Here is a 22,959-nt window from a genome sequence, read left to right as displayed (position 1 = left end):
CCGTGAACTATGGAAGTTGAGACGTGAGAATCAGCCCTGGTTAAAAACAACTCACAAACATACAAAAATACTTTCAGTGTCTCGCAAACTATCTTCTTCTGTTTTGATCGCGGAGTAGCAGCGAGCGGTGGACATCTGTTGAAACCAGTATGTCCCAACATTCAGTCACGTGTCTTCCATTTGGTTACCGAGTTAGTTCTACATATAGTTGCGGAACTTCCCCTGATTACATGAGTCCTTGGCCTTTTCACGATTGTCGCCCACTCAGTGTATATTTCTGGTATTAATACAAATAGACGGCAGTTACTGTTAGGACCCTCTGACCTTATAGTTGTTAGTATTTCGTTTTCGTTATGGGAGAGGCCGATCACCACGTGCCTGGCCGGCGCCTCTCATGAATGGCCGCAGAACGGCGCGCCGATTCGGCTTGCGTAGCCGCTACGAAGAGGTCAAGAACACAGATATCGGCCGGCTGCGACGACAAAACAAACAAACTGCCTGCAGAGGTTTCACTTTTATGGCAGGGCCTTCCGTGTGCCGTCACAGACGTCTTTATTCCATTTGTGCTAGCTAGGACGCTTTGCGCGAAATAACAGTCAGTGTGCACGACTCTCGCCTCATCACATCACTTCCGTAACTATTTCTCGCACGGGACGTTGACAGCGGAGCTATTTCGTTTCTTGCGCTGGTTTATTTTTCGCATTCTGTTTCAGTGCAAAGTTTGCGTCACCAGTGCGTCCGCAGCTCGTTTCTACAGTCATTAGGTAAGTACAAGACTCCATATAAAGGGCAAAGGCGGGAAGTTCGACGGTGTCGTATTGTATTAGGTTGGTGCGTAAGTCCGTAGCGTTATTGTTTTACAAGTTGATATGGGTTTCTTTATCGATTGTCACTTTTTATTTTCACTGTTGCTATTTGAGTTTACACCCTGTCATTTTGTTATTTGGGGGTAGTGAGTGGCTCTGTGGACGCTAGGAAACTGAGTGCCAAATGGAGAAATCGGAACATTTCCGACATATTCTTCTGTTTGAGCTCAGTAGAGGGGTGGCACCAGAGGAGACAGCCAGAAACATCTGTGCCGCGTTTGGGAATAATGCCATTGAACAGTGCACGGCAGAATGAGATTTTCACTCTGCAGCGGAGTGTGCGCTGATATGAAACTTCTTGGCAGATTAAAACTGTGTGCCCGACCGAGACTCGAACTCGGGACCTTTGCCTTTCGCGAGCAAGTGCTCTACCATCTGATCTACCGAAGCACGACTCACGCCCGGTACTCACAGCTTTACTTCTGCCAGTACCTCGTCTCCTACCTTCCAAACTTCACAGAAGCTCTTCTGCGAACCTTGCAGAACTAGCACTCCTGAAAGAAAGGATATAGCGGAGACATGGCTTAGCCACAGCCTGGGGGATGTTTCCAGAATGAGATTTTCACTCTGCAGCGGAGTGTGCGCTGATATGAAACTTCCTGGCAGATTAAAACTGTTCGCAGAAGAGCTTCTGTAAAGTGTGGAAGGTAGGAGACGAGATACTGGCAGAAGTAAAGCTGTGAATACCGGGCGTGAGTCGCGCTTCGGTTGCTCAGATGGTAGAGCACTTGCCCGCGAAAGGCAAAGGTCCCGAGTTCGAGTCTCGGTCGGGCACACAGTTTTAATCTGCCAGGAAGTTTCAGTGCACGGCAAGTAAACGGATTTCTCGTTTCAAGAACTATCGTCTTGACATTAGTGGCTCTCCACTTTCAGGAAAACTTCCGGGCTTTGATGTAGATCGTTTAAACCCATTATCCACAAGGATCCACGTCAGAGTACTCGAGAACCGGCAGATGTGATGCGATCATTCCACCATCGTGCGACATTAGAATGCAGTGAGGGAGATTCAAAAATCGGGTGTATGGGTACAGCATGCTCTAAGCCAAAACCACAAAAATCAGCTAGTGGCCATTTGTACATCTCCGCTTGCTCGTCATCAATTGACTCGTGAACGACACCGACCTGTCCTCTCATGTATCGTTGTTGGTGAAGAGGAATGGCGTCTTTATACTAACATAAGGAAAAGAAAGGAATGGTTGAACCCTAACAAAGCGGCAACTCCCCGTGCAAAGACCTGTGCGTATCCACAAAATATAATCTTATGCATCTGGTGGAACAGCGATTGTGTGGTGTACTACGAATTGCTTCACCCGAGGTGTAACTATCACTGCCGACATTTGTTGCCAACAGCAGACTGAAAGTGCCGATCCTTTGGCCGTTCTTTCTCGGACAGTTTCCGTATTCATATCTTGAAATGTGACCATAAAACTGGTAGATGGTAGAGCACTTGCCCCCGAAAGGCAAAGGTCGCGAGTTCGAGTCTCGGTCGGGTACACAGTTTTAATCTGCCAGGAAGTTTCATATCAGCGCACACTCCGCTGCAGAGTGAAAATCTCATTCTGGGAACTTTCAAGGAACTTCCTTTATGGATGGCTCGACTAGTTCTCTTCAAAACCACGTGATTTCTACAGTCACGGAATCGAAACTTACAACAGCATTGGCAGGCTATTGTAAGCAGTGAAGGGAAGCATATTATTGATGATTGAAGTCTCTGTTATATTTATCTGTTGTCTTTATTTAACTTACGGGAAAACGCTACGAACTTACATTACATTTGACATTAGGATGGTCTAATATAGATGTTCATCTGCCCTGCGAAAATTGTTTTAATCTGTCCTCTGTCATCACGATGGACAACCATCTCTCATGGGGCAAGGAGCACACTGCTCAGGACACTAGACTAGCATTTGGGTGGAGCTGAGTTTAAAGTCCCTCGCGGTCAACCAGATTTACCCCTTTTGTTTCGTGAACCGTTAAAGACATCTAAACGAGATTTTTCGGATTTGGAACGGTATACTTTTTCTAACGGTATACGAAAGCTCTGTAAAAGGTAATAATAATGCGGACAATATCAGTAGAAATAGATATAGGCTGAGGAATAATGGCTGGTTATTGCAACATTAGTGTTAGAGCAGTCAGCATGAAAAATACAGATGTATACAGACAGTATACACAATATTAGCTAGCATCAAATCAAAAAGGGCGTAGTAACTTTGAATATTTAATTTGAAAGGGGCAGATAAATAAGTAAGGCAGACGTTAGGAAGAAAAAACTAAACATGGAAGAAACGAGGATTCCTTTGCTGAAAAAAGCCGTGTTTTTCATTATTGTGACGGAGTTATTGGACACTGTGATGTAACAAGTACGATGATACAAGGTGCGTCATCGCTGGCATTGCAAATATACGAAAAGTATCCGACAAATGAGGTAAAACTGTATATGTTGGTTGCTTGAGTTTACTGAACAGTTCTGCTAACAGCTTGGTACTTTGATAATAAACATCTATAGCGATAAATCACAATATAAATTGTTTGAACTGTCATTTAAGATTATCCTACGCTACGCATGCGGTGACAAAACATACCGCTAAATAATCTTGATATGATACCTATTGTGTAAAACAGAATATATAAAAGGAACCGAGATTTGGAGCATGTACCTGAAGAGTAAAATGTCCATGTAACCACAGACAGTATACACGTTATTAGCTAGCATCAAATCAAAAAGGGCTTAGTAACTTTGAATATTTTGATGACAAAATAAAACCAAAACACTTGTTGGTTTTGAAGGAGTGTTGCAAAAGGTGATTTTGCTGTGTTTCGAAAAAACAGATAGTGATCTCAATCTTCTTGATTTCATCTGAATGAGGCAGAAAGGCTTATCCCTGATGCCCATATGACGCAAGTAGGAAGATAGGCCTTCATACCTAGGTAGTTATTTTCTGAGATTTTCGGAATCAGGGGGAATATTTGGTTACTGATTGAACCGCAGCTTATGGCAGACTGAAGGCGCCGATCCTCTGACCGTTCTTTCTAGGACAGTTTCCGTATTCATAACTTAAAATGCGAGCATAAAACTTATTGGAATACCTCTGCTTGGGAACAAGGAATGCACATCCTACTCCCCATTAAGCTCAGAAAGCTTCTATATCCGTGTACTGACATCGAAGAATAGTAGAAATACTGGTGTCCTTCACCAACTGGGGGAATTCTACGTAGTGTGTGGATCATATCGAGGACATTTGCACTCCTCTTCGTTTATTTTGCAGTGATTCTCTTATAATTTCCAGAATTCGGATGTTCATTTCAGTATGCCACTCCAGGTTTTCAATGAAATGAAATGCACTTTTTCAGTCTGGTTCTTCTATACGTAGCTTTTGGAGCCCGGAATAAGGGCCAAATTTTAGAGTTTGTCGGATGTGGGGACAGCCGAAATTGCTTGAAATATTTCTGATTGGAGACAAGGAATATTCAGCCTGTCAAAATGGCTCTGAGCACTATGGGACTTAACTTCTGAGGTCATCAGTCCCCTAGAACTTAGAACTACTTAAACCTAATTAACCTAAGGACATCACACACATCCATGCCTGAGGCAGGATTCGAACCTACGACCGTAGCGGCCGCACGGTTCCAGACTGTAGCGCCTAGAACCGCTCGGCCACTTCGCCCGGCCTCAGCCTATCACGGAAGTCACTTGACATCGAGAGCCATCAGCAAATATATGAAGTAAGTGCGAAATGTATGGAGTAAGACAGTTTCGGATTTTGTATGGTTTTCTGAATCGCTTGAGACGGATTCCGGAAACCTTCACACAGGACACGACCGCTCCTTGTCTATCAGTCCAGAGCTCGTATTCAGTATCAAATGACCTCATCAGGAACGATACGTTAAGCGCTACTCCTCTTTCCTGCAAGGATCTGACCACCATCTTACGGTGGAAGATATATTTGATGGTGATCCGGCCGTTGGAAGAAATGAAGGAAGATCACGGTATATCATCCAATTGATAACAATGCCAGCAGAAATGAAGAACATGAGCGAATGGGGAAAGAATAGGTAAGGTAAGCGTCCGTGTTGGTTTTTTTTAAGGGATATCCTCTGAGTTCTCCTTGAGCAACTTAGGGAAAGAGCGGAAAATGAATCCTTAACGACCCCAGACGGGGAGTTGAACCCTGTCTCGCCAGTCTAAGGTCCGAACCACTGCGCAAGGTAGCTTGAGCCACCCACCAATCTGAGCCAGTGTTGAGCTTCTTCTGAGTAGTAGGTTGCATTCCGACTGGCGTATTTCGCAATCAGTCTGCTTCCAGAACCGAACACTGTATGGTATGTTCACACCAGGACAGTGATGGTTTATGGAGCATTTTAGTTTGCCATATCCATTCAGTAACGTAGCTGTCCCAACCGTAGACTCTACATTCAGAGACAATAATCTCCTAATTCACATTACTGGAAATGCTCAAGCAATGCTCAAGATTGCTTCGATGCTAATGAGGATGAAATGATTTGTTCTTCTGACCTCTTTATTCCCCAGAATCGATAAGCATCGGGCCATTGTGATCGGTTTCTCTCACAGAATCTGATAAATTTGTTTGAAAGGGATGGTGTATAATTTTATTGACTGTATGCATTACTATTCTTGTTTACGTCGCCCTAAGCTCACGACGCTGTGTTGGCGCCTCAGTTTCAGATTTGGTGTGACTATCGATAACATCATTAATATCACGTCGTATCCCTAAGAATAGTTTCGTCGTATCTGATGATTTTTTAAATTTATTTTACCTTTAAATTTATGGTTGTTAGATACTTTGTTGCCTTTAACTCAACGTGGTCTCTCTATATAAAAGGAATGCCCTGACTGACTAATAAACGTCGCCCAGAGCAAACCGCTGAGGACAGAAACTAGGAATTACGAGGGGGTGTTTATCTTATACCATAGGTATCGTTCAAGAAACGATATTTTTTTTAAATCCCTTCCCTAAGCGGGTGAACTAGAGGATGAATGGCTTTTTTGAATATATCTCTCTATTAAAGACTATTTTGAAACTAGATCTACGAAAACTGGAATTTGGTTTCTCTGTCAGGAATAAAAAGTACATATTTCAGTACTTATGGAAATTCAACTTCTGAGAAATGGAATAGGGGATGAAAGTATTTTTGAAAATAAATCATTGTTAAAGAATTACTAAAGAATTTTTAGAGCTACAAATATGAAAACTGATATGTGACTTACCTGTTAAAAATAAAAAATGTTTCAGTGTTTTTGGAAATTTAGGACCTAAAGTGTCAATAGGAGATGAAAATTATTTATGAAAGTATTTCGTTACATTAAAACATTTTAAAGCTAAATCTATGAAAAATGGTATTAGTCTTCCCAGTCAGAAATAAAGAAATGTGTATTAGGGGATGAAACCTATGGGGACAGCCGGTGTGGCCCAGCGGTTAAAGGCGCTTCAGTCTGGAACTGCGCGATCGCTACGGTCGCAGGTTCGAATCCTGCCTCGGGCATGGATGTGTGTGATGACCTTAGGTTAGTTAGGTTTAAGTAGTTCTAAGTTATAGGGGACTGATGACCTCAGATGTTAAGTCCCATAGTGCTCAGAGCCATTTTTGAACCTTCTATGGGAATATGACCACAAGACCTCAAAAGGCAGGATTAACATAAACCTCCGACTTCATCTACCAGAATGGCTTTTTGGTCAGAAGTACATTCTGAAAAGACCGTGCTTCTATGGCCTTAATTAGCTTGAAAGGTTTAGAAGGTATTGCAATATCTCAAATAAATCAAAGAAAGTTATTTAGTTGTCATCACGACGATTCGGCTGTCACAATTGCTTATAACAGAAACTCTTCTTTAATACATTATTTTTTCGGTAGGCCTAGTATTTCTTTACAAAATTATTCTTGCTGTGATTACTACGCAAACGCGAGCGAAGCAGTGGGCGCTAAGTTAATATAGTATAAAAGGAGTGCAGCTCTCCTTCACCTGAAAGTTGGTTGGACTACGTCAGTCTCTTATTAGGCATAGACCTAATGGAAATAATATGTCCTTGCCTTGCTCTGAAGTGTGAGCTGGCTGATCCAGCCAATTGTAGGCAGCCTACAGATTAAGATGGACTTACCGAAGGCACGGTCATTGATATTTGATACATAAAAATTAAGAGAACAAGACTGAGTAAGCGACGAAAGGATAGCGTTCTACGAGTCCGGACGTGGAAGTGGAATGTCAGAAGCCTGAACGAGGTAGGTAAGCTACAAAATCTGAAAATGGAAGTGCAAAAGCTCAATCTAGATACAACGGGAGTCGGCGAAATGAAATGGAAAGAAGACAAGGATTTCTCTTCAGATGTGTATAGTGTAATATCAACAGCAGCAGAAAATGGTATTATTAGAGTAAGATTCGACCACGCGAGGTGGCGCAGTGGTTAGCGTACTGGACCCGCTTTCAGGAGGACGACGATTCAAACCCGGTCATCCTGATTTAGGTTTTCCGCGATTTCCCTAAATCGCTTCAAAGCAATGACGGAACGATTTCTTCGAAAGGGCATGGCGGGCTTTCTTTCCCATCCTTCCCTAATCCGATGGGACCGATGACCTCGCTGCTTAGTCCCTTCCCACAAATCGACCAATCAACTGGAATACGATGCGTTATGAATAGCTAGGTAAGGGAGAGAGTGTGTTAGCGTAAGCAGTTCAGTGATAGGGTTGTTCTCATCAGAATCGACAACAAACCAACACCGACAACAATAGTTCTGACAAACATGCCGACATCGCAAGCTTAAGATGAAGAGAGAGAAAGTATATGACGATATTGAACGGGTAATTCAGTATGTAAAGGGAGAGGTTAATCAGTCACGGGTGCCTAGAATGCGGATGTAGAGGAGGGAGCAGAAGAAACGGTTGCGGGAGAATATGGACTTGGTGTAAGGAATGAGACAGGAGAAAGAGTAATTGAGTTTCACAACAAATTTCAGCTGGTAATAGCGAATACTCTGTTCAAGAATGACAAGAAGTGGAGGTATACTTTGAAAATGCCGGGATATAGGGAAGATTTCAGTTAGATTACATCATTGTCAGGCAGAGATTCCGAAATGATATTCTGGAATGTAAGGCGTACCCGGGAGCAGATACAAACTTGGATCGCAATTTAGTATTGATGAAGAGGAAGCTGAAGTTTAAGAGACTAGCCAGGAAGAATCAATACGCAAAGAAGTGGGGGACGGAAGTACGGCGGAATGAAGAAGTACGCTTGAAGTTCTCGAAGCCTTTAGGTACTGCGATAAGAAATAGCTCAGTAGGCAGTTCAGTTGATGAGGATTGGACATTTCTAAAAACGAGCAATCACAGAAGTTGGAAAGAAAAAAATAGGTACAAAGAAGGTAACTGCGAATAAACCTTGGATAAGAGAAGAAATACTTCAAATGATGGATGAACGAAGGGAATGCAAAAATGTTCAGGGAAATTCAGGAATACAGAAACACAAGTCACTGAGGAATGAAATAAGTAAGTACAGGGAAGCAAAGGCGAAATGGTTGTAAGAAAAATATGAAGGAATCGAAAAAGAAATGATTGTCAGAATGACCGACTCAGCATACAGAAAAGTCAAAACAACCTTCGGTGACATTAAAAGCAAGGGTGGTAACATTAAGAGTGTAGTGGGAATTCCACTGTTAAATGCGCGGAGAAAAGAGCGGATAAGTGGAAAGAGTACACTGAATGAGGGGGGAAAACTTGTCTGATGTGATGGAAGAAGAAACAGGTTCAAATGGTTCAAATGGCTCTGAGCACTATGAGACAACTGCTGTGGTCATTAGTCCCCTAGAACTTAGAACTACTTAAACCTAACTAAGGACATCACACACAGCCATGCCCGAGGCAGGATTCGAACCTGCGACCGTAGCAGTCGCACGGTTCCGGAAGAAACAGGAATCATTGCAGAAGAGATATGGAATCCAATATTAGAATCAGAATTTAAGAGAGCGTTGCCAGACTTAAGATCAAATAAGGTAGAAGGGATAGATAACATTCCATCAGAAGTTCTAAAATAACTGGAGGAAGTGGCAACAAAATGACTATTCATGTTGGTGTGTAGAATATATGAGGCTTGTGATATACCCTCCGACTTTCGGAAAAATATAGTCCGTACAATTCCGGAGACTGCAAGAGCTGACACTCAGCTAAAAACTCAAGCATTCAAACTGCTGGAGAGAAACATATACAGAAGAGTGAATAAGAAAATTTTAGGATGCGTTCGATGACGATCAATTTTGCTTTAGGAAAGGTAAAGGCACCAGAGAGTCAGTTCTGACGTTATTGTTGATAATGGAAGGAAGACTAATAGGATTTATCGACATGGAAAAAGCGTTCGACAACGTAAAATGGTGCAAGATGTTCGAAATTCTGAGGAAAGTAGGTGTATTCTATAAGGAGAGATGGGTAATATACAACATGTACTAGGGCCAAGAGGTAATAATATGACTGTAAGATCAAGAACACAGTGCTTGGATTAAAAAGGGTGTAAGACAGGGATGTGGTCTTTCGGCCCCACTGTTCAGTCCATACATCAAAGAAGCAATGACACAAACATTCTGTGCGTTGTACTCAAGTTAGAGGGGACTATGTAGAACATATAAAGCATTAAAACCACCAACTTAAGTTTTATTTTTGCCTCGAAAATTTTTGGACTGACGCTGTAGGTTGAGGAGTGATGACTGGTTATTATAATGTTAATGTGACAGCAGTGAGCACGAAAAATACAGAGGGGCACAGCGAGTTGGAAGGATAAGAGAATCCAACGATGAAGACGGAAAGAAAGCTAGTAAATTGGGGTTAACTGATTTGAAACGGAAGGACAAATAAAAAAGGCAGACGATAAACAGAAAAAGTAACGAGAGAAGAAACGAGGATTCCTTCACTGAAGAAAGCCGTTTGTGGCAGCAGTTATACGTATTTACTGAGAACGGAAGTGCCAAAACTTTTTCTCAGATGAAGTGTGCTGCTCGATCACACATATAAACTACAAGCAACCAGATCGAATCTTTAATAGATAGACTGCTGAGATGATATTAATTCGGCTTACGAAGCGAAGGCAGTGAAGAGAATACAAGACCTCGTAGACTTGCTGCTTGCCCGATTGCACCGAAAATAATTGACAATATGAGACAGTAAGATGAGCAAACAAATGAATATTGCCAACATTGTGGACACATTCATGACTTTCCCAAATCGGCAGGAGCTTTCATTGCTCATGCCATGTTGATTTACATAAAACACTAACAGCTATGAGTGACATGTGACTGAACAAATCCTGTTTTAGTACTGGTAATTATCACTGAATGTAAGAACTGTCTTATATGTTGGAACGACTAAAGAGTAATCTATGATGACAACTTTTCTGACTTAACAAGACGTACCGTCCACAAAAAATGGGAGATATACACTCGAGGCTATGCGTATAGACCAGCTCTCGTTGAAACTGTATGGACATTGAAAATATATGCTCGAACATAGTGGCGAACTAGGATAATGTTAACAACATACGTAGGTTGGAACTTAAATAGTGGCAACACTGCTGTGAAGACAATATACAATGGAATCTACTATTGTCGCTGATAACACCCGTTGTTGACATACCTACCTTACCTCCTAGCAAATGGACTCGCACGTCACCGGCGTGCACACAATCGAGGGAAAAACAGTCACTTGTGAGCGAGCGGTCTAACGTAACGGTGTCACTATGTTTTCGAGACAGGAACAACGGAGTTGGATCAAAACAATGTGCCAGAGGTCGAACAGGAGCTTTTCACTCCCTACTGGAGTGTGCATTGATTGGAAACTTCCTGGAAGATTAAAACTGAATGTCAGACCGGGAAAGGAAAATGCTCGCATGTCTTCTATAGGCAGCGCCCATACGATTTATAATCTGATGCCCATTCACCCATCCTGTATTTGGTATTTACTTCTGCAGCTAGATATCTCTTCAGGTGCCAGAACATCTTACTTATCTTACGTTGAGGGAGGAAGTAGTATAAACAGTAATGAAATCACTGCCCTGTACGCATTCGTATTGAAACTTGTCCGCACTTGAAGCACCCGCGGTAGAAATGGGGAACCTGCCGATCAGTCGCTAAAATTTCTATGAAAGCTGGACATGAGATGGTGAATGTACCATGCTGGAGAAAGTCTGCTTGTGAGTCGCTACCCACGATCGCTTAGCTATCGTTCTGCGTATTGCAACATGACAGATGACAGTTGATCTCTATAGAGCCAAAATAAGACGAAACCTTTCGAACTATCAGTATAAAGCTGTAGTCTACATCACGAGCTAAATCGTGTTAATACGAAAACGATTTCTCAGTGTTCCCAAAGGAACTCGAATATGAGGGTTATTCTGAACGTAAGGTCAGCACCGCCATAGCTAATTGTATGCTGCGCGAACATTGAAAGGCGCATGCACACCTGCTCCGCCATGCCTTGCTCGTCAAACGACACCATTTGCAGTGGTGTTGTCGCAGTGTGCTGTTTACAGTGTCAGCTCAATTTTTTTTAAACCATTGATCTGCACGGTGACTGCGAAATAGTGTCAGCGATTCGGTTTTTTTTTTTTTTTTTTTTTTTTTTTACAGCAAGTAACTTTGCAGTTGCGGAAATTCTCCGACAGGTAAGTGAGGCGAATGCTCCCAATGCGATGAGTGACAACAAAGTGCGTGAGGGAGAGCTTTTCAGGACGGACGGGAAAATTTCCATGATGAACCACTGTCAGATCGACCATCAGTGATCTAAGAAGATTTAGTTAAAGCCATGGACGATAAGATTCGTGAAGTCAGACGATTCACAATTTCAACTTTAGCACTGGAATTTCCAAATGTGGGTAGAACAACTCTGCATAAAATTGTCTGAAAAGTTGCATTTCGCAAACTGTATGCGCGCTGGGTTCGCAGGCTACTTACCTAGAAATACAAAATGGAAAACTAGCTTGTGATCTTGATTTTTTTTGGACCGATGGCTTAAGGAAGGCAACCATTTTTTAGAGAACGTTGTCACAGTGAACGAGACGTGGGTTCCTCACATGACCCCAGTGCCTAAGCGTCAGTCAAGCCCAAGCAGACGAGGTTATGTCAATAGTGTTTTAGGATAGACATGGAGTCTTGTTAGTCTAGTTTATGAAGCAAGGGACAACAATAAAAGCAACAACTTACTCCGGTACGCAGACCAAATTTCGACGTGCAATACAGAATAAGCGACGTGTCCTTCTGACGTCTGCAGTGTTGTTACTGTATGACAATGGGAGACCCCATTTTCCATTCGCACCCAAAATCTGATCAGATCTTTTGAATGACGGTACAGTCCACACTTGTCACCAAGCGATTTTCACTTGTTCCGCTACTTCAAGGATGTTCTCGGCGGCAAACGCTTCGCAACAGATGAGTTCAAGAAGCAGTTAAAAGACTGGTTATCTTCACAGGCCGCAGACGTCTATGACATAGGGATACAAAAGAATGTACAATTTTATGACAAATGTTTAAACAAGTTTGGAAACTATGTAGATAAATAGTTAAACATGTAAGGAATTAAATAAAAGTAGTTTTTGAAAAATAATCTGTGATGGTTTGTGTTCCATACAAGATCGGATATTACTTTCCGAATAACCGTCGTGTAAAAGAAGCTGTAAATAAATAAAGTGTTTCTGTTACGACAGTGAGAGCAGTGCACAAATGATAAGAACTGTGAACATGCCAAAACCCGTACGGGATGAAATTGCGCAAAGTGTAATGTGTCACCTCAAGATGGTTTACAGGGCGTAACTTAAACACGAATCGTCCAGCCCTTCGCAGAATGAAATTTCATGACCGGTATTTCTAATCGAATATACTGCACATAGAATTACTGCCAAGGCAACGCCGTTATGTGACTTCCTAATGTGCCGGATAGAGACTTAAACTGTTTCTTGTTCTTATGCAGAAAGTGTAAAGCAGTAAGGGAAAAATTCACGCAACAGCAGAGTTTGTTACACGTGTATTTCCCAGAAAAAAATTTGGAATTAAGTCGAACACAATCAGGAATTTTTTACAGCACTTGTATCGAGAAGAGATGTTAATAGATGAATGTGTATGTAAATCTATAGTGTTAATTTGATATAAGACATCACACTGGAGAATCTGAAATGTAATAATATGGTTGTAAATTTTGGCTGACTGTTAGTCATGTTTGATTACGCTCTGAGAGCTTAAGACATTTTGTGAAATTCGTTTGAGGTGTAATAAATTCATGCTGTACATCAATGCGCAAACGTAATTATTGTAAGATCTTACTGAATCAAAGAACAGGATGTTATCGATGCCTCTGGAATGCGATGATATTCACTTTTTACCAGCCAGAGACGTGGACATCACGTGATCCTCAGAAACCGAGCCATATATGCGACACGAGAAGGCCTTCCTTATCTCTTCCCGACCTTCAGCTGAACGCCTTAGCCGTCCCTCAGTACTGACCACAGGGCTATTTACAACGACTATTTCACCTCTTTATCTGAAGCCGTTATACGATACACATTCGCTCATTACTTACAATATTACGTGGCTGAGATCTCTTTTGAAATCGTGGGGTGCATAACATGGAAGACGGCTGAACCGGATTCATTTTAAACGTTTAGCACGTTATTTATGTTTGTAGTCTGTTTGTTTCGTAATTTTTGATGAGGAACAGCCCTGCTAATTAGCAATTTAGAACTGTAAGTTCAGAATGTTTGGCTTTGTGATCTATTTCACTATATTCGCAACTTACGAAGTTTCGTATGTTTCCATTCACCCTAACCTATGGAGTAAATACTGTGTAAAACAGCATAATCATTTTAACCGCAGAAATTAGCAGCAAGACTTATGCTGAGTTAGTTATCGACGACTCGAAACAGAAATTCCCGGCACACAAGGAAAATTCATATTCACGTGTCTTTTTGACCAACAGTAATATTTCGAAATTAGATTTCGCATCCACAGCCACGGAATAACAGGAACGTTATTCTAGTAGAAATTACGCTCATCACTCAGGAAATTAAAAGCTTAGGAATAGTTTTGTCTTACAGGCTACCTTCCATTATATCACAAATAATGAAATTGATGGTAACAACTGAAACTATTTTGTATTAACATTTTCTGTGCTCTACGGACGTCCTAAGACCATAATGAAGTTTATTGATCTTCCTGTCTTCAGAAGTAGCTTGTCTCCACTTCTATTAAAAAGTGAATCACTGAACAGGAAATAATACACAGAATAAGTTAACAATATTCGTGCGAGTAGACTCTGATCGTAGGATACCATTAAGCACATGAGAACAGAGTGATATAACTAAGAAATTTATATATGCATGCAAGATGCTTATGAGAGTTTTCACAACAAAACTTTGTCTTGAAACCTAGCAGAAAATCCAAAGAGGTTGTGGCCGCATGTAAAGTATGCTAGCGGCAAGACACAGTCAATACCTCCTCTGGGCGACAGCAATGGAAATACTATCGATGACAGTGACACTAAAACAGAGTTACCAAACACAGCCTTCCGAAATTCCTTCACCAAAGACGACGAAGTAAATATTCCAGAATTCGTATCAAGAACAGTTGCCAACATGAGTAACTTCGAATTAGATACCCTCGGACTAGTAAAGCAACTTAAATCACTTAATGAAACCAAGTATTCTGTTCCAGACTGTATGCCAATTAGGTTCCTTCCGGTGCACGCTGATGCAATAGCTTGATAACCATATATAACCGCTCGCTCGACGAGAGATCCGTACCCCAAGGACAAAAATGGTTCAAATGGCTCTGAGCACTATGGGACTTAAATTCTGAGGTCATCAGTCCCCTAGAACTAAGAACTACTTAAACATAGCTAACCTAAGGACATCACACTCATCCATGCCCGAGGCAGGATTCGAACCTGCGACCGTAGCGGTCGTGCGGTTCCAGACTGTAGCGCCTAGAACCGCTCGGCCACCTCGGCCGGCGTACTCAAGGACAGGAAACGTACACAGACCACTCCAATATTCGAGAAAGGCAGTAGGAGTGATCCACTAAATTACAGGCCCACATAATTAAAGTCGATATGCAGCAGGATTTTTGAACATATATTGCGATGGAACATTATGAATTACCTTAACGAGAACGGTCTATTGGCACATAGTTAACACAGATTTACAAAACATCGTTCTTGCAAAACACAAACAGCTCTTTACTCACGCGAAGTGTTAAGTGCTATGACAAAGGATTCCAAATTGATTCCCTATTTCTAGGTTTCCGGAAGGCTTTTGACACCGTACCTCACAAGCGGTTTGTAATCATACTGCGTGCTGGTGGAATATCGTCTCAGTTATGCGACTGGATTCGTGATTTCCTGCCTGAGAGATCACATTTCATAGTAATTGATGGAAAGTCATCGAGTAAAACACAAGTGATTACTGGCGTTCTCCTAGGTAGTATTGTAGGCCCTCTGCTGCTCCTTATGTATATAAACGATTTGGGAGATAATATTAGCAGCAGTCTTAGGTTGTTTGCAGATGATGCTGTCGTTTATCGTGTACTAAAGTCATCAGAAGATCAAAACCAATTTGAAGATGATTTCGGTAAAATATCTGTAGGGTGCGAAAATTGACAGTTGACTGTAAATAAATGTGAAGTTATCATCATGAGCGCTAAAAGGGATCCGTTAAATTTCGGTTATACGATAAATCAATCAACTCTAAAGGCTGTAAATTCAGCTAAATACCTAGGAATTCTAATTTCAAAGAACATATAGAAAACATTGTGAGGAAGGCGAACCAAAGACTACGTTTTGTTAGTAGAACACTTAGAAGATGCAACACATCTACTAAAGTGACTGCCTACCTACGCTTGTCCGTTCTCTTTTGGAGTACTGCAATGCGGTATGGGATCCTTACCAGGTAGGATTAACTGAGTACATTGAGAAAGTTCAAAGAAAGACAACACGTTTTGTATTATCGGCAAACAGGGGAAATAGCGTCACGGACATGGTACAGGGTTGGGGTGGACGTCATTAAAGCGGAGGCGTTTCTCGTTCTCGATGTGCCGGGATCTTCTCACGAAATTTCAATCAACAGATTTCTCCTCCGAATGCGAAAATATTTTGTTGACGCCGGCCTGTACCTTGGGAATCGATAATCATAACAAAATAAGGGAAATCAGAACTCGCACGGAAGGATGTAGGTTTCCGTTTCTTTCGCGCGCTGTTGAGAGTGATATAGTAGAGAATTGGTGCGAAGGTGGCTCGATGAACACTCTGCCAGGTATTTAAGTGTGATTTGCAGAGCAGCCATTTAGGTGTATATGTATTTATACAAAGTGAGTCACGAGGAAAGGTGCGTACTTTGAGGGGTGATAGTATTTCTGAACAAAGAAATTGATAAGGGCATATGTTCTATTCCGAATAGTTGCCGAGATATGACAAATTTAATTCAAACGTTATTTATTTTTTGTATTAATCAAACGTTGTCATTGTTTACAACGTACTGCAGCACTGTAGAGGGAGCTGAGACTAGCGGTTTTCTGTGCTATCCCAATGGCATCTTCTCAAATCTACCCATTCTTCTTCTACTGTATTCCTTTCCCCTTTTCTTGTCAATCATTCCCTAACACTTTCCCTAGGGTAAAGACAGATGCTGCCAACTGGAAAATTAAAGAGCCCTTTCGAGAAAAGAGAAGTACCTGTATGGATATCAATAGCTTAGATGGAAACCCAGTCCTAAGAAGGGAAAGCAGAAAGGTGGAAGAGTATAGAGTCTCTATACAAGGGAGATGTACTTGAGAGCAATGTTATGGAAATGGAAGAGGACGTAAATGAAGATGAGATGGGAGGTATGATACTGCGTGAAGAATTTGACAAAAGCACTGAAAGGCCTAAGTCGAAACTAGGCCCAAGCAGTAGACAACATTCCATTAGAACTACCAATAGCCTTGGGAGAACCAGCCTTGACAGAACTATTCCATCTGATGAGCAAGACGTATGCGACAGGCGAAATACCCTCAGACCTTAAGAAGAATGCAATAATTCCTATTCCAAAGAAAGGTGTTGACAGATGTGAAAATTACCGAACTATCAGTTTAATATCTTACGGCTGGAAAACACTAACACGAATTCTTCACAGGAAAATGGAAAACCTGGTAAAAGTTGCCCTCGGGGAAGTTAAGTTTGGATTCTGGAGAAATGTAGGACAACGCGAGGCAATACTGATTCTACGACTTCCCATAGATAGGTTAAGGAAAGGCAAACCTAAGTTTGTAAAATTTGTAGACTTAAAGAAGGCTTTTGGCAATTTTGACTGGAATACTCTTTCAAATTCTAAAGGTGGCAATGATAAAACATAGGGAGCGAAAGGCTATTTACACTTTTTATATAAACCAGATGGCAGTTACACGAGTCTATGGGCATGAAAGGGAAGCAGTGGTTGAGAAGAAAGAGGAACTGAGACAGGTTGTAGCCTGTGCCCGCTGTTATTCAATCTGTATATTGAGCTAGCAGTAAAGGACACAAAAGAAAAATTGAGTAGGAATTAAAGTCCAGGAAGAAGAAATAAAAACTTTGAGGTTTGCCGATGACATTTTAATTCTTTCAGAGACAGCAAAGGACTTGGGAGAACAGTTGAACGGAAACGACAGTGTCATGAAAGGAGGATAAAAAAGACTAACATCAACAAGGAAACGAGGATAATAGGATGTGATCGAATTAAATCAAGTGATGCTAAGGGAATCAGATTAGGAAATGAGACACTTAAATTAGTTGATGCGTTTCGCTATTTGGGCAGCAAAATAACTGATGATGGTCGAAGTAGTCAGGATATAAAATGTAGACTATCTACGGCAAGAAAAGCGTTTCTGAAGAGAAATTGTTAAAACCGAGAATAGATTTAAACGTCAGGAAGTCTTTTATGTAAGTGTTTGTATGGTGTGCAGCAGTGTATGGATGTGAAACATTTATAATAAACAGTTTAGACAAAGAGAGAAAAGCTTTTGAAACGTGGTGCTATAGAATGCTGAAGATTTGATAGGTAGACCACGTAACTAATGAAGAAGTACTGAACAGAATTTGGGAGATAAGAAATTTGTGGCAAAACCTTACTAGAAGAAGGGATCGTTCGGTAGGCCACATTCTGAGAAATCAAAGGATCGCCAGTTTAGTACTAGATGGAAACATGGGGAATGGGGAGGATAAAAATTGTAGAGATGAATACAGTAAGCAGATTCAGAAGGATGTGGGTTACAGTAGTGTTGTGGTTGGTAGGAGAGCCAACACAGTGTTACTAAGGGAGGCCGAAAGGCACGCGTTTTAGCTCACGCAGGCTGGCGTGAGGTCTGGAACAGGACCAGGAAATTAGAATTTAGAAACAACGGACGTAGCTGGTGGAATACTTAACTTTAATCCATTCATGACGAACGTCGGTTTTGACGGTACATGATTCACAGTATCAATAGTAAATGATAATGGTACCTTGCTAGGTCGTAGCAAATGACGTAGCTGAAGGCTATGCTAAACTATCGTCTCGGCAAATGAGAGCATATTTTGTCAATGAACCATCGCTAGCAAAGTCGGCTGTACAACTGGAGCGAGTGTTAGGAAGTACTTCTAGACCTGCCACGAGGCGGCGCTCGGTCTGCAATCACTGATTGTGGCGACACGCGGGTCCGACGTATACTACCGGACCGCGGCCGATTTAAAGGCTACCACCTAGCAAGTGTGGTGTCTGTCGGTGACACCACAAGTAGTTACTCGGAGATGAGGAGGCTCGCATAGGATAGACTAGCATGGAGAGATGCACCAAAGCAGTCCTCAGACTGAAGACCACAACGACACCGTGTATCGAATGAGGGAGAAATATTTAAATGCATCTGTATGTGCCTTAATCTTCTGAACTTATTCTCGTGGCCTCAACGCGAAATATACTATGCTAGTAGCATAATTGTCGCACAGTATTCATCGAATACAGGTTCTTCCAATTTATAAGATAGTGCATCATTTCAAGGATTCCCATTAAAGGTCGCCAAACATTTCTGCTGCACTTTCGTTTGGCTGTATCGACCTGTTACAGTCCTGACAGAGCGTAACTGAGTTCGTTCGATGCCTTCTTGATAAGGTCGACAAACACGGGAACAACACGCCATTTGATGGCGGAAGATTTAATACACGTAGTACTTTAGACGTATGAGAAAATGCAGTGCAGTGTAAAAATTACTTCTGTGTGTTTATTTGCAACGATAAGCGCCTAGCTGGAAGAAACACATCCTAAGGCAGAACCGAGTCAGCGTTTCTCACAGGCATCAACTTCGGTCATCATACGACTGCATTTCTATGCAAAGCATTCAAAATAGAAGTTACATGTGTCGTACCACGCTAAGACCATTGCACAACAAGAGTGGCACATTGTACGCCGGCCGGTGTGGCCGTGCGGTTCTAGACGCTACAGTCTGGAACCGAGCGACCGCTACGGCCGCAGGTTCGAATCCTGCCTCGGGCATGGATGTGTGTGATGTCCTTAGGTTAGTTAGGTTTAATTAGGTGACCTCAGAAGTGAATCAGCCGCATAGCGCTCAGAGCGATTTGAATCATTTTGGCACATTGTATTTGTTCTGAGTATCCTGCATACAGAGTTCTGCTGCATTACGAATAACAGGTGCATTACAGTATGGAATTGAAATGAAACGGCAACTGGGAACGTGCTTCAAAGATGGTATGCGGTACAGCAGGGTTCTTGGGGCCAAACATCGAACTTGATACTAAATTGAAAGTGAGGGGTAAGAAAGGAAATGAGTTACTGATGTCAGCTGAATCGGGACATTAACGGAATCAGCGGCGACGAGTTAAAATGTGTGCTAGACCTGGATTCGAATCAAGGATCTTCTGCTTATCTTTTATTTTAATCTCATTTTTTACGTTATTGTTCGTTGCGTCTGTTATAGGTGGACGTCCCACGACAGCCGTTAAAGTTCATCGTTGATCTATTCAATCAGCTTTTTTATTACAGGGGGCAGCTAACCCTCTGATCGCCCACGCTGAGATACCGTGCCGGCAAGACTAAACATGTGCGTTAACCAATGCGCCATCTGGGATACAGTGTTCTCGTAACTGCGCGATTACATCGGCACGCCTCGCGGCCGACTTACTCGTACATTCCCACCGAGCACTACATATCTGCAGTCCCTATCCATTTCCTCCAAGATCGCTACTCTGAGATTCCTGCAGGGCGTCAGACGTATGCACCCGCAGTTAAGAAGGTGGTGATGATGATGATGATGATGACGTTAGGTTTGTGGGGCGCTCAACTGCGCGGTCATCAGCGCCCGTACGAACTCCCACTTTTTTTCACAGTCTAATTTTTTACGCAGTCCAAACTAGCCATTGTCACGAATGATGGTGGTGATGATGAAATGATGAAGACAACATAAACACCCAGCCCCGGGGCAGAGAAAATCCCCAACTCGACCGGGAATCGAACCCAGGACCCCGTGACCCAGAGGCAGCAACTCTAGCCACTAGACCACGAGCTCCGGACGCAATGAAGAAGACGCATCCATTTACCGTCTAGGGGAATCAGTTATGAGAATGCATGGAGTCTGACACAACGCTTTCGTAAAACATTCAAATTGGACACAGATTCACTGTGAAAGTGTGACGGTATGTGGACCAAATGCAATGCCGCGTCCAGCCGTTGTGAAATGGCGCCAACAATTTGAGCAAGGACGCACAGATGTGGGTGATATTGACCGCAAAGGAAGACCATCGTCTAGACCATAGACAACAATATCCAGGCGCTCGAGGAACTCATATGCAGCAATCGTAGATTTTCCGACGGTGAGGGTATCCACCTAGAAGTTCTTGAACAGGAACGGATTTCTACCTTCGAGGAAGTGAAAGACTAACAGAAAGTTTCGACCAATGTTTACAGAGTCTTGGTGACTATGCTGAAAAATAGTGTCATGTACCTGTGTCACTTTGATGTGTAATGTAGCGTGCAATAAAAGTTATTTGGTCTGCCATAATAACGTGTAACTTACATTTTGAAGTTCTCTCGTATCTGCTGTTCTTTGGCACTGCACTTGAAGACTTGGCTTCACACTTCTTTTTGGATGTTTTATTCCTTAATAGTCAACGTTTTGATAGATGCTGAACGTGTGTGCGTAGTATGAAGTATCAAGCAAAAGAATAATGGAAACTTCTATGCACATAGATAGACCTGATGTCTTTCAGCCAATAATACCATAGTTATGACTTCAGCAATCTCAGTTCCTCATATTTTGCACTCAGTTGAAGTGAAGCAGAACTCAAATCCAATTGAATGGTTTATTTCAGAAATCAATGAAGCACCAAAATCAGAACGAATGATTTAATGGCACAAAGTGAGATGTCTGCAAGTTCAAAAGACGAATCTCAACCCAAAAGCAAGCGAAGAGTATTAAACGATGACTCATACAAACGTAATTGTATTCGGAATGCAAGGGTGAAGGACGAGGTTATGTTTCTTACTCTGGCAAGGAAGTACCTACGAAAAAGAAGCCCTGTAGTATCGATTGTAAGTGCAATGCAAATTGTTATTTAAACGTCAACCAGGACGTCATTAAAGAAACGTGGATATATTTTCATTCTCTTGAAAATAAAAACTCAAGATATCTATATTCAGACTTTGACTGAGGTTAATTAAGTTAAGCGTCGACGGGAAAAACAAGGTCCAGAGAAAAGATCAGGCAAAGAAAGTAGTAGGCATACTGAAGGCAGATTCATCAGGTTTCGGGCGTGCAGCCGCTCAACTTCGACTTCTTCTTCTTCTAACACTTCGGCTGAATACGGTCCAGCCATCTTCAGAGATAGCCGAGGTGACTGGCGCTCCAGCTTTATTTATTTACTTGGCACTTTTCATTCCCACCTCTGAAGGAGGGCATGCTGGCGTCCCTTTTCAGCCATAGGGTTTTTACATATTTAATTTTTGATACAATTTATTTTTCTCGCAAGTGCGTTGTTACATATCGTTTACAATTTTGTTACAGAAGGTTTTTATTTAAACAAGCATAATGGAAATAAAATACATAATATACGAAATACGAACAAAAGGCGCAATGAAACAAAAGACACGTTAAAAAGAAAGGAAATAACTGAGTATATATATATATATATATATATATATATATATATATATATATATATATATATATATACTGTTTTCAGCAGTGTGGAAGTTGACTGAATGATTCTATCAATATGTTGCTTTACTGTCACTTTTCCAGTTGTATTACTGTTGTAACATAGTTGTTTGTGTGTGGATATCTTGAAATTCTCCTTTTGGTCTTTAGGTACACCTCTGTCAGATGTTTCGTCTGAGTTTGTAAGCTTTTTGTATGCATGAGGCCACCATATCTTGGAAGGAAACTTTGTGTACAGTAAAAGGATTTGTTTTACTGGCTTTCAGCATAAACTCCATGTATTGCTCTGGTGTATAAATTCGATCCAGTTTTTTCAGGATAGCTTTATAGCCCCAAAGTCTCTGTCACACGCTGAATACGAGTGACCACGAACAGGGAAGCTATGGGTGATACTGTCATATCGCCCTTTGTCACAGATGTTCATCAAAAACGTAACAATTGTGTGGTTCTTGTTCTGTCCTGATGGATCGTCACTAAAAAGAGTCAGTCTCTTTACTCTACTGCATACTTCAGTCACCATGTAATTCAATAAAAAAAACACCTCATCTGGAGACTTGTTACCTTCACCCTCATGATAAAGGTAGATTTAGGACTTGTTGCTTTTAAAATTATGGATACTAAAAACGCTAACCCATAACTGCCGCATGTAAAAAAATTTCCTGAACAGGAATGTTCGGAGCGGCAAGTTCTGCATAGAACCAAAACAAAGCGGTGGTTCCTTCGTCATCATTTTGAGACGCTTCTTTGATACCACTATAAAACGTTTCGGCCCTCCTCTTGTGTACAATGAGCTCTGCAGTTGTCATACGTTCAGCATTATCATTCAAGGATTTATCCTTCAGTTTTGAGTTTAGGCTTTCACATTGACTGCATACATCAACGTGTGGTCGAACGAACGAGTGCCT

At 41.7% G+C, this 22,959-nt stretch overlaps 1 protein-coding gene across 1 annotated transcript in view; it reads left to right on the top strand.

The window, feature by feature from the left end:
* Positions 1-404: 404 nt before the first annotated feature.
* Positions 405-22,959, top strand: part of LOC126336683 (uncharacterized) — an 82,590-nt gene continuing 60,035 nt past the window's right edge. Inside the window, exon 1 of the mRNA XM_050000632.1 lies at positions 405-764. The gene's annotated coding sequence lies outside the window, so the exon portion shown is untranslated. The remainder of the gene's footprint in view (positions 765-22,959) is intronic.

This window comes from Schistocerca gregaria, chromosome 2 (genome assembly GCF_023897955.1).
Source record: "Schistocerca gregaria isolate iqSchGreg1 chromosome 2, iqSchGreg1.2, whole genome shotgun sequence".
Classification (NCBI taxonomy): domain Eukaryota; kingdom Metazoa; phylum Arthropoda; class Insecta; order Orthoptera; family Acrididae; genus Schistocerca; species Schistocerca gregaria.
The sequence above is the reverse complement of the archived record's forward strand: the minus strand, read 5'-3'. Positions and strand labels throughout refer to the sequence as shown.